Below are 13681 nucleotides of genomic sequence, written 5' to 3'. Positions count from 1 at the left end.
ATTGAGCTACCATGTGATCTGCTAGGCCCACTGATGGGACTATCACCCGAGTAAACCAGAATAAAAAAGACACAGGCTGACAATCCTGCACTTCAGCAACATGTACCATAGCAAAGATCTGGAAGACACCAAAATGTCCACCAACAGAAAATGTAGCAAGCAGAAGACGTCCATGTACACAATGGAATATTAGCGATGCAAAAGTATGGAACAGTGCCGTTGGCACCACTATGGAAGCATTTAGAGATAATCACACTACTTGAATTAAGAAAGAAACCGAAAGACAGATATCCTATGACATCACTTGTAGCTGTTACCTAAAAGTTGATACCCATGAAATAATTTCCAAGAGAAGGACACACATAGATTCAGAAAGCCAAATTATGTTTAACCAAATGGAAAGGTGTAGGGATTGTATGAATTAGGTTATGGGGTTTAACAGACATGTACTAATACATATGATATATACAATCACAAAATACCTATGGAATACGAAGAGAGGTCTACTCAACACTCTAATAACATACACGGGAAAGGATCCAAAGAGGAATAGACAGATACATTGATAGGATGAACCAGAATCGGTACACCCAAGAGAATCTACATTTTTATCAAATTTGCTCTGTTAATTCATAAAAATTAAATTTCAAAAGCAAACAAAAATTTAGCAGCTATAAGATCCTGCGCATTTGTGCAGGCACATTCCACTCTAATTTGCAGCTTACTAACATGATTTCCAGGAAAGCTCTGTTGCCCAAAACCCCAGAGTTGGAAATGAAGAAATGCCGCCTTGTGGCCGTTTCCCGCAAGGGCAGCTTTAAACCCACAGCTAATGGTCACTTAACATTCACAAGGATTCAGGCCTCTAAAGAACACCTGCCGTCAAAAAATGTCCTGAGGTAGGGAATGGCCAAAAAAATTCAAAACTGGCAAAATTTTCAAGGAGATAGTATGGAGGGGAAAGTTTTACTCACTCTTTTTCAACAATGAGGAAAATGGATAAAAGCTCAACATCAGGAATCATTAGACTCATGAAAATCTAACCTCCAAAACGGTTTCAACTCACACATGTCAACTACCATCAGCAAAAAGTTTACAAACAATAAATGCTGAAGGGGATTTAGAGAACTGTGTACCCTCTAGCTGCTGGTGAGATGTAAAGTGGTAACAGCCAATACTGAGAACAGAAAGGAGCTGCGTTTAAAAGTAAAACTTGAGCCACCATTCCATTCAGCAGGCCCACCGATGAGCCTCTCACCTGAGAAGTCCAGAGTCGAGAAGGCACAGGCTTCAACAGCTGCACTGCAGGAACTTTCACAATAGCCAAGACACGGAAGCAACCAAAATGTCCATAAACGAATGAATGGATAAAGAAGAAGTAGTCCATGTACACAATGGAATATTAGCCATGGAAAACAATGAAACGCTTCTCTTTGAGGCACCATAGATGAGCCTAGAGATAATCACAGAACATGAGGTAAGTCGGAAAGCAAAAGACATATCTTATGATACCACTTATAGGCGTTATCTAAGAACTGACACACATGAACATATTTCCACAGAGAAAGACACTCACAGACTTAGAAAACAAACTATGCTTATCTAAAAAGAAAGGTGGGGGGAATGGAAAAATTAAGAGTACACTTACCATACGTGTACAGATACCTATTAAATACATATATCAAAAAGACCGAACATATAGCAAGGGAGGTCAATGGAACACTCTGCAATAATTTACATGGGAAGTGGATCTGTACGTGAACATATATATGTAATGTACAAATGAACCAGATTGTGTACACCTAGGACAAACAATATTCTAATCATTACCGCGATAAAAAAATTAAAACAAGAAGTAATGTGACATAAACTTATGGGGGTTTTTCCTGGCACATTCCATTGTAATTTACAACCTAGGAACAGGACTTCCAGAAAGGCTCTGCTGCCCTAGTAACCAGATTTGGGAATGGAGAAATGTTGCCGCCTTGTGGCCGTTTCCCACAACAGCAGCTTTAAGCCCAGTGCTAACGGTCACTAAATATTCACACTCATTGCGGGCCTGTAAATGACACCTGCCGTCAAAAACAAAAACAAAACCCTGGGGTCGAAAATAGACCAAGAAATTCAAAAGAGGGCCACCTTCCAAGAAGGCAATTTCAACCGGTCTATTGTACTCACTGTTTGTTTTGTTTGTTTGCTTAACAGAAATTTAAAACGGTGTGGAAAATGCTGAACATTAGGAATAATTAAACACATGCAAATCCAAATTACAAAAACCTATCAGCTCACACCAGTCAGAAGGGCAATCAGCAAAAATTCTGCAAACAATAAATGCTGAAGGGGTTGTGGAGAAATGCCTACCCTTGGTTCAACGTGGAACATGATAAGAGCCAGTAATGAAAACACAAAGGAGGTGCCTTGAAAAGGTAAATATTGAGCTACCATTCAATCAAGCATACCCACTTCTGGGCCTATCGCCTGAGAGGATGTGAATCAAAAGGTCACAGGCTGGGCTTCACTCGTGGCGCAGTGGTTGAGAGTCCGCCTGCCGATGCAGGGGACACGGTTCGTGCCCCGGTCCGGGAAGAACCCACATGCTGCGGAGCGGCTAGTCCCATGAGCTATGGCTGCTGGGCCTGCGTGTCGGGAGCCTGTGCTCTGCAACGGGAGGGGCCACGGCAGTGAGAGGCCCACGTACCGCAAAAAATAAGAATAATAATAAAGAAACAGGCCGGCAATCCTGCACTCCAGCAATATTTACCATAGCCAACACTTGGAAGCAATGAAAATGTCCATCAACAGAGGAATTCACAAAGAAGAAGTGGTCCATGTACACACCGGAATATGACTCCAATAAAAAAATATAAATTCATTTTAAAAAACAAAGATAAGTAAGGAGACATCAGGTTTTGGGGGTTTATCCGGGCACATTCCCCTCTAATTTATAACCGAGGACCAACACTGGCAGGAAGGTCGGATTCCCTAGTTACCAGATTGGGAAGAGCAGAAATGCTGCCGCCCTCTGGCCGTTACCTGCAACAGCAGCTTTAAAACCTGTGTTAAGGGTCACCTCCTATGCACCAGTACTGGAGGGCTGTAAATGAAACCTGCCCTCAAAGTGTCTTGAGGGAAGTAATGGCCAAAATAGTTCAAAATGTCACACATACTTCAAGAAAACAATTTGAAGAGCTAAGCTGTACTCACAGTTTGAAGAAAACAAGGACATGCCAGAAAGCTCAATTTCAAGGGATTATGAGACGCATGCAAATCCAACCACAAAGAGGTATCAGCTCACACTAGTCAGAATAAACATCAGCAAAAAAAACTACAAACAATAAATGCTGAAGGTGTTGTGGAGAAGTGCGTACCCTCAACTTCAAGTGGGACGTAACCTGGTAAGAGCCACTAATGAGAACAGAATGGAGGTGCCGTTATAAGGTAAACATTTGGCTACCGTAAGATCCAGCAGGCCCACTCCTGGGCCTATAACGTAAGAAGACAGAATTGGAAAGACACAGGCAGGCAAATGTGCATTGCTGCAGTATTACAATAGCCAAGACATGGAAGCAACCAAAAAGTCCATCAACAGATGAGTGGACAAAGAAGAACTGGTACATGTACAGACGGAATATTAGCCAAGGAAAAAAAGGACACAATGTCATTTGCAGCACTGTAGATGAGTCTACAGGTAATCACGCAACATGTAGTAAGTCAGAAAGAGAAAGACACATAGTTTATGGTATCACTTATAGGTGTTACCTAAAAATTGATACCAGTGAAGATATTTCCACAGAGAAGGGCAATCACAGATTCATTAAACAAACTTATGGTTCACCAATGGAAAGGTGTGAGGATTGGTTACATTCGGTCATTGGGGTTAAGAGACATATACAAACACAGGTGAAATATATAATCACCAAAAACCTACGGAATACCAAGAGAAGACTACTCAACATTCTGTCATAACGTACATGGGAAAAGGATCCCAGGAAGAATAGACATAGGTATATGTGTAAAAGAACCACATCTTGCACACCTAGAACAAGCAAAGCATTGTAATCAAACTTGCTGTGATAAAAAATATAAATTCAATTAAAAAAACGAACAAGAAGTAGTGGGACATAAACTTAAGGGGCTTTTTCCTGGCAAATTCCATTCTAAATTACAACCTAGAACACGACTTCCATTGACGTTCTCTTGCCCTAGTAACCAGATTTAGTAAAGGAGAGCTGCTGCCACCTTGTGGCCGTTTCACACAACAGCAGCTTTTAACCCAGTGCTAATGGTCAGTTGATATTCAAAATAATTGCAGGCGTGTAAATGACACCTGCCCTGAAAACAAATCCTGGGGTCGTATATCGACCAAAAAATTCGAAAGACGTCCACATTTCAAAACGACAGTTTCAAGAGGCATATTTTATGCACATTTGTCTTATGATTCTTTCTTTTTCTTTCTTTCTTTCTTTCTTTCGTTAAAAAAACGGGAATGGAAAAAGGCTGAACATCAGGAATTAATAAAGCCATGCAAATCCAGTGTACAAAAACGTTCACCTCACGGCCGTCAGAATGATCATCAGCAAGAAAACTCTACAAAAAATAAGTGCTGAAGGGGTTTTAGAGAACTGCATACCCTTTAGCTGCTGGTGGGATGTAACCTGGTAAGAGCCAGTAGTGAGAACAGAATGGAGGTGCGTTTAAAGGTAAAAATTGAGCTACCATGTGATCTGGTAGGCCCACTGATGGGCCTATCACCTGAGTAGACCAGAATCAAAAAGAAACAGCCTGCCAGGCCTTCAATTCAGCAACATGTACCATAGCCAAGACCTGGAAGAAACCAAAATGTCCACCAACAGAAAAATGTACCAAGAAGAAGTCGTCCATGTACACAATGGACTATTAGCCATGAAAAAGCATGGAACAGTGCCGTTGCCACCACTACAGAAGGATCTAGAGATAATCACCCAACTTGAAGTAAGAAAGAAACCGAAAGACAGATATCCTATGACATCACTTATACGTGTTACCTAAAACTTGATACCCATGAAATAATTTCCAAGAGAAGGACACGCATAGATTCAGAAAACCAAATTATGTATAACCAAATGGAAAGGTGTAGGGAATGTATGAATTAGGTTATGGGGTTCAACAGACATGTACTAATGCATATGATATATATATAATCACAAAATACCTATGGAATACGAAGAGAGGTCTACTCAACACTCTATAATAACATACATGGGAAAGGATCCAAAGAGGAATAGACAGATACATTGATAGGATGAACCAGAAACTGTACACCCAGGAGAATCTACATTTTTATCAAATTTGCTCTGATCATTCATAAAAATTAAATTTCAAAAGCAAACAACAATTTAGGAGATATAAGCCCTTGGGGGTTTGTGCTGGCACATTCCACTCTAATTTGCAGCGTTCTAACATGATGTCCAGGAAAGCTCTGTTGCCCCAAATCCCAGAGTTGGAAATGAAGAAATGCTGCCCGCCTTGTGGCCATTTCCCACAAGGGCGGCTTTAAACCCACAGCTAATGGTCACTTAACATTCACAAGGACTCAGGGCTCTAAAGGACACCTGCCATCAAAAAATGTCCTGAGGTAGGGAATGGCCAAAAAAATTCAAAACTGGCAAAATTTTCAAGGAGATAGTATGGAGGGGAAAGTTTTACTCACTCTTTTTCAACAATGAGGAAAATGGATAAAAGCTCAACATCAGGAATCATTAGACTCATGAAAATCTAACCTCCAAAACGGTTTCAACTCACACATGTCAACTACCAACAGCAAAAAGTTTACAAACAATAAATGCTGAAGGGGATTTAGAGAACTGTGTACCCTCTAGCTGCTGGTGAGATGTAAACTGGTAACAGCCAATACTGAGAACAGAAAGGAGCTGCGTTTAAAAGTAAACATTGAGCCACCATTCCATTCAGCAGGCCCACTGCTGAGCCTCTCACCTGAGAAGTCCAGAGTCGAGAAGGCACAGGGTTCAACAGTTGTACTGCACGCAGGAATCTTCACAATAGCAAAGACACGGAAGCAACCAAAATGTTATTCATCAACAGATGAACGGATAAACAAGAAGTAGTCCATGGACACAATGGAATATTAACTATGGAAAACAATGAAACACTGCTCTTTGAGGCACAACAGATGAGCCTAGAGATAATCACAGAACATGAGGTAAGTCGGAAAGCAAAAGACATATCTTATGATACCACTTATAGGCGTTATCTAAGAACTGACACAAATGAACATATTTCCACAGAGAAAGACACTCACAGACTTAGAAAACAAACTATGCTTATCTAAAAGGAAAGGTGGAGGGAATGGATAAATTAAGATTAGGGTTCCCATACGTGTACAAATACCTATTAAATACATATATCAAAAAGACCAACCATATAGCAAGGGAGGTCTATGGAACACTCTGCAATAATTTACATGGGAAGAGGATCTGTACATTAATATACACATATATACTTATACGTATATATATATATGTAATGTACAAATAAACCACATTGTGTCCACCTAGCACAAACAATATTCTAATCATTACCCCGATTAAAAAAAATTAAAACCATGAACAAGATGTAATGTGACATAAATCTATGGGCTTTTTCCTGGCACATTCCATTGTAATTTACAACCTAGGAACAGGACTTCCAGAAAGGCTCTGCTGCCCTAGTAACCAGATTTGGGAATGGAGAAATGCTGCCGCCTTGTGGCCGTTTCCTACAACAGCAGCTTTACACTCAGTGCTAATGGTCACTAAATATTCACACTCATTGCAGGCGTGTAAATGACACCGGCCCTCAAAAAAAAAAATCCTGGGGTCGAAAATCGACCATAAAAGTCAAAAGTGGGCAAGCTTCCCAGAAGTCCAATTTCAAGGGGTTTATTGTATTCACAGGATTTTTCTGTTTTTCTTTAACAGAAATAAAAAAAGGGGTGGAAAATTGTGGAATATTAGGAATTATTAAAGACATGCAAATCCAAATTACAAAAACCTATCAGCTCACACCAGTCAGGATGGCCATCAACAAAAATTCTGCAAACAATAAATGCTGAAGGGGTTGTGGAGAAATGCGTACCCTCGGTACAACGTGGGACATGGTAAGAGCCAGTAATGAAAACACAAATGACGTACCTTGAAAAGGTAAATATTTATCTACCATTCAATCAAGCACACCCACTGCTGGGCATATCGCCCGAGAGGATGAGAATCAAAAAGACACAGGCTGGGGCCTCCCTGGTGGCGCAAGTGGTTGAGAGTCCGCCTGCCGATGCAGGGGATACGGGTTCGTGCCCCGGTCTGGGAGGATCCCATGTGCCGCGGAGCGGCTGGGCCCGTGAGCCATGGCCGCTGAGCCTGCGCGTCCGGAGCCTGCGCGTCCGGAGCCTGTGCTCCGCGACGGGGGAGGCCACAACAGTGAGAGGCCCGCATACCGCAAAAAAAAAAAAAAAAAAAAAAAAAAAAAAAAAAAAAAAAAAAAAAAAAAAAAGACACAGGCTGGCAATCCTGCACTCCAGCAATATTTACCATAGCCAACACTTGGAAGCAATGAAAATGTCCATCAACAGAGGAATTCACAAAGAAGAAGTGGTCCATGTACACACCGGAATATGACTCCAATAAAAAAATATAAATTGAAATCGACAGTAACACAATCATAGTAGGGGACTTTAACACCCCACTTTCACCAATGGACAGGTCATCCAAAATGAAAATAAATAATGAAACACAAGCTTTAAATGATACATTAAACAAGATGGACTTAATTGATATTTATAGGACATTCCATCCAAAAACAACAGAATACACATTTTTCTCAAGTGCTCATGGAACATTCTCCAGGATAGATCATATCTTGGGTCACAAATCAAGCCTTGGTAAATTTAAGAAAATTGAAATTGTATCAAGTATCTTTTCCGACCACAATGCTATGAGACTAGATATCAATTACAGGAAAAGAGCTGTAAAACATACAAACACATGGAGACTAAACAATACACTACTTAATAACGAAGTGATCACTGAAGAAATCAAAGAGGAAATTTAAAAATACCTAGAAACAAATGACAATGGAGACACGACGACCCAAAACCTATGGGATGCAGCAAAAGCAGTTCTAAGAGGGAAGTTTATGGCAATACAATCCCACCTTAAGAAACAGGAAATATCTCGAATAAACAACCTAACCTTGCACCTAAAGCAATTAGAGAAAGAAGAACAAAAACATCCCAAAGTTAGCAGAAGGAAAGAAATCATAAAAATCAGATCAGAAATAAATGAAAAAGAAATGAAGGAAACGATAGCAAAGATCAATAAAACTAAAAGCTGGTTCTTTGAGAAGATAAACAAAATTGATAAACCATTAGCCAGACTCATCAAGAAAAAAAGGGAGAAGACTCAAATCAATAGAATTAGAAATGCAAAAGGAGAAGTAACAACTGACACTGCAGAAATACAAAAGATCATGAGAGATTACTATAAGCAACTCTATGCCAATAAAATGGACAACCTGGAAGAAATGGACAAATTCTTAGAAATGCACAACCTTCCAAGACTGAATCAGGAAGAAATAGAAAATATGAACAGACCAATCACAAGCACTGAAATTGAAACTGTGGTTAAAAATCTTCCAACAAACAAAAGCCCAGGACCAGATGGCTTCACAGGCGAATTCTATCAAGCATTTAGAGAAGAGCTAACACCTATCCTTCTCAAACTCTTCCAAAATATAGCAGAGGGAGGAACACTCCCAAACTCATTCTACGAGGCCACCATCACCTTGATACCAAAACCAGACAAGGATGTCACAAAGAAAGAAAACTACAGGCCAATATCACTGATGAACATAGATGCAAAAATCCTCAACAAAATACTAGCAAACAGAATCCAACAGCACATTAAAAGGATCATACACCATGATCAAGTGGGGTTTATTCCAGGAATGCAAGGATTCTTCAATATACGCAAATCAATCAATGTGATACACTATATTAACAAATTGAAGGAGAAAAACCATATGATCATCTCAATAGATGCAGAGAAAGCTTTTGACAAAATTCAACACCCATTTATGATAACCCTGCAGAAAGTAGGCATAGAGGGAACTTTCCTCAACATAATAAAGGCCATATATGACAAACCCACAGCCAGCATCGTCCTCAATGGTGAAAAACTGAAACCATTTCCACTAAGTTCAGGAAGAAGACAAGGTTGCCCACTCTCACCACTCTTATTCAACCTAGTTTTGGAAGTTTTAGCCACAGCAATCAGAGAAGAAAAGGAAATAAAAGGAATCCAAATGGGAAAAGAAGAAGTAAAGCTGTCACTGTTTGCAGATGACATGATACTATACATAGAGAATCCTAAAGATGCTACCAGAAAACTACTAGAGCTAATCAATGAATTTGGTAAAGTTGCAGGATACAAAATTAATGCACAGAAATCTCTGGCATTCCTATATACTAATGACGAAAAATCTGAAAGTGAAATCAAGGAAACACTCCCATTTACCATTGCAACAAAAAGAATAAAATATCTAGGAATAAACCTACCTAAGGAGACAAAAGACCTGTATGCAGAAAATTATAAGACACTGATGAAAGAAATTAAAGATGATACAAATAGATGGAGAGATGTACCATGTTCTTGGATTGGAAGAATCAACATTGTGAAAATGACTCTACTACCCAAAGCAATCTACAGATTCAATGCAATCCCTATCAAACTACCAATGGCATTTTTCACAGAACTAGAACAAAAAATTTCACAATTTGTATGGAAACACAAAAGACCCCGAATAGCCAAAGCAATCTTGAGAACGAAAAACGGAGCTGGAGGAATCAGGCTCCCTGACTTCAGAGTATACTACAAAGCTACAGTAATCAAGACAGTATGGTACTGGCACAAAAACAGAAATATAGATCAATGGAACAGGATAGAAAGCCCAGAGATAAACCCACGGACATATGGTCACCTTATCTTTGATAAAGGAGGCAGGAATGTACAGTGGAGAAAGGACAGTCTCTTCAATAAGTGGTGCTGGGAAAACTGGACAGGGACATGTAAAAGTATGAGATTAGATCACTCCCTAACACCATACACAAAAATTAGCTCAAAATGGATTAAAGACCTAAATGTAAGGCCAGACACTATCAAACTCCTAGAGGAAAACATAGGCAGAACACTCTATGACATAAATCACAGCAAGATCCTTTTTGACCCACCTCCTAGAGAAATAGAAATAAAGACAAAAATAAACACATGGGACCTAATGAAACTTCAAAGCTTTTGCACAGCAAAGGAAACCATAAACAAGACGAAAAGACAACCCTCAGAATGGGAGAAAATATTTGCAAATGAAGCAACTGACAAAGGATTAATCTCCAAAATTTATAAGCAGCTCATGCAGCTCAATAGCAAAAAAACAAACAACCCAATCCAAAAATGGGCAGAAGACCTAAATAGACATTTCTCCACAGAAGATATACAGACAGCCAACAAACACATGAAAGGATGCTCAACATCTTTACTCATTAGAGAAATGCAAATCAAAACTACAATGAGATATCATCTCACACCAGTCAGAATGGCCATCATCAAAAAATCTAGAAACAATAAATGCTGGAGAGGGTGTGGAAAAAAGGGAACACTCTTGCACTGCTGGTGGGAATGTGAATTGGTACAGCCACTATGGAGAACGGTATGGAGGTTCCTTAAAAAACTACAAATAGAACTACCATATGACCCAGCAATCCCACTACTGGGCATATACCCTGAGAAAACCATAATTCAAAAAGAGACATGTACCAAAATGTTCATAGCAGCCCTATTTACAATAGCCCGGAGATGGAAACAACCTAAGTGTCCATCATCGGATGAATGGATAAAGAAGATGTGGCACATATATACAATGGAATATTACTCAGCCATAAAAAGAAATGAAATTGAGCTATTTGTAATGAGGTGGATGGACCTAGAGTCTGTCATACAGAGTGAAGTAAGTCAGAAAGAGAAAGACAAATACTGTATGCTGACACATATATATGGAATTTAAGAAAAAAATGTCATCAAGAACATAGGGGTAAGACAGGAATAAAGACACAGACCTACTAGAGCATGGACTTGAGGATATGGGGAGGGGGAAGGGTAAGCTGTGACAAAGTGAAAGAGCGGCATGGACATATATACACTACCAAACGTAAGGTAGATAGCTAGTGGGAAGCAGCCGCATAGCACAGGGAGATCAGCTCGGTTCTTTGTGACCGCCTGGAGGGGTGGGATAGGGAGGGTGGGAGGGAGACGCAAAAGGGAGGGGATATGGGAACATATGTATATGTATAACTGATTAAATTTGTAAAATAAAAAATATATATATATAAATTCATTTTAAAAAACAAAGATAAGTAAGGAGACATCAGGTTTTGGGGGTTTATCCGGGCACATTCCCCTCTAATTTATAACCGAGGACCAACACTGGCAGGAAGGTCGGATTCCCTAGTTACCAGATTGGGAAGAGCAGAAATGCTGCCGCCCTCTGGCCGTTACCTGCAACAGCAGCTTTAAAACCTGTGTTAAGGGTCACTTCCTATGCACCAGTACTGGAGGGCTGTAAATGAAACCTGCCCTCAAAGTGTCTTGAGGGAAGTAATGGCCAAAATAGTTCAAAATGTCACACATACTTCAAGAAAACAATTTGAAGAGCTAAGCTGTACTCACAGTTTGAAGAAAACAAGGACATGCCAGAAAGCTCAATTTCAAGGGATTATGAGACGCATGCAAATCCAACCACAAAGAGGTATCAGCTCACACTAGTCAGAATAAACATCAGCAAAAAAAAACTACAAACAATAAATGCTGAAGGTGTTGTGGAGAAGTGCGTACCCTCAACTTTAAGTGGGATGTAACTTACTAAGAGCGACTAATGAGAACGGAATGCGGGTGCCTTTGCAAGGTAAACATTTGGCTACCATAAGATCCAGCAGGCCCACTCCTGGGCCTATAACCTAAGAAGACAGAATTGGAAAGACACAAGCAGGCAAATGTGCATTGCTGCAGTATTACAACAGCCAAGACACGGAAGCAACCAAAAAGTCAATCACCAGATGAATGGATAAAGAAGAAGTGGTCCATATACACAATGGAATATTAGCCATGGAAAACAATGAAAAACTGCTCTGTGAGGCACCATAGATGAGCCGAGAGATAATCACAGAACATGAGGTAAGTCGGAAAGCAAAAAATATATCCTATGATATCACTTATAGGCATTATCTAACAACTGACACAAATGAACACATTTCCACAGAAAGACACTCACAGACTTAGACAAAAAACTATGCTTATCTAAAATGAAAGTTGGGGGGAATGGAAAAATGAAGATTACACTTACCATACGTGTACAAATACCTATTAAATACATATATCAAAAAGACCGAACATATAGCAAGGGACTCTATGGAACACTCTGCAATAATTTACATGGGAAGTGGATCTGTACATGAATATATATATATGTAATGTACAAATGAACCAGATTGTGTATACGTAGGACAAACTATATTCTAATCATTACCCTGATTTAAACAATTAAAACAAAGAACAAGAAGTAATGTGACATAAACTTATGGGGGTTTTTCCTGGCACATTCCATTGTAATTTACAACCTAGGAACAGGACTTCCAGAAAGGCTCTGCTGCCCTAGTAACCAGATTTGGGAATGGAGAAATGCTGCCACATTGTGGCCGTTACCCACAACAGCAGCTTTAAGCCCAGTGCTAATGGTCACTAAATATTACACTCATTTCAGGCCTGTAAATGACACCTGCCCTCAAAAAAAAACCCTGGGGTCGAGAATAGACCAAAAAATTCAAAAGAGGGCAACCTTCCAAGAAGGCAATTTCAACAGGTCTATTGTACTCACCGTTATTTTTGTTTGTTTGTTTCACAGAAATTAAAAATGGTGTAGAAAATGCTGAACATTCAGAATAATTAAAGACATGCAAATCCAAATTATAGAAACCTATCAGCTCACACCAGTCAGAAGGGCAATCAGCAAAAATTCTGCAAACAATAAATGCTGAAGCGGTTGTAGAGAAACGCCTAACCTTGGTTCCACATGGAACCTGGTAAGAGCCAGTAATGGAAACACAAAGGAGGTGCCTTGAAAAGGTAAATATTGAGCTACCATTCAATCAAGCATACCCTCCTCTGGGCCTATCGCCTGAGAGGATGTGAAACAAAAGGTCACAGGCTGGGCTTCACTGGTGGCGCAGTGGTTGAGAGTACGCCTGCCGATGCAGGGGACACGGGTTCGTGCCCAGGTCCGGGAAGATCCGACATGCTGTGGAGTAGCTAGTCCCATGAGCTATGGCTGCTGGGCTAGCGTGTCCGGAGCCTGTGCTCTGCAACAGGAGGGGCGACGGCAGTCAGAGGCCCATATACCGCAAAAAAAAAAAAAAGAAACAGGCTGGCAATCCTGCACTCCAGCAATATTTACCATAGCCAACACTTGGAAGCAACGAAAATGTCCATCAACAGAGTAATTTAGAAAGAAGAAGTGGTCCATGTACACACTGGTATATGACTCCAATAAAAAAAATATAAATTCATTTTAAAAAACAAAGATAAGTAAGGAGACATCAGGTTTT

This window comes from Mesoplodon densirostris, chromosome 6, assembly GCF_025265405.1.
Source record: "Mesoplodon densirostris isolate mMesDen1 chromosome 6, mMesDen1 primary haplotype, whole genome shotgun sequence".
Classification (NCBI taxonomy): domain Eukaryota; kingdom Metazoa; phylum Chordata; class Mammalia; order Artiodactyla; family Ziphiidae; genus Mesoplodon; species Mesoplodon densirostris.
Note: the sequence above shows the minus strand (reverse complement) of the source record.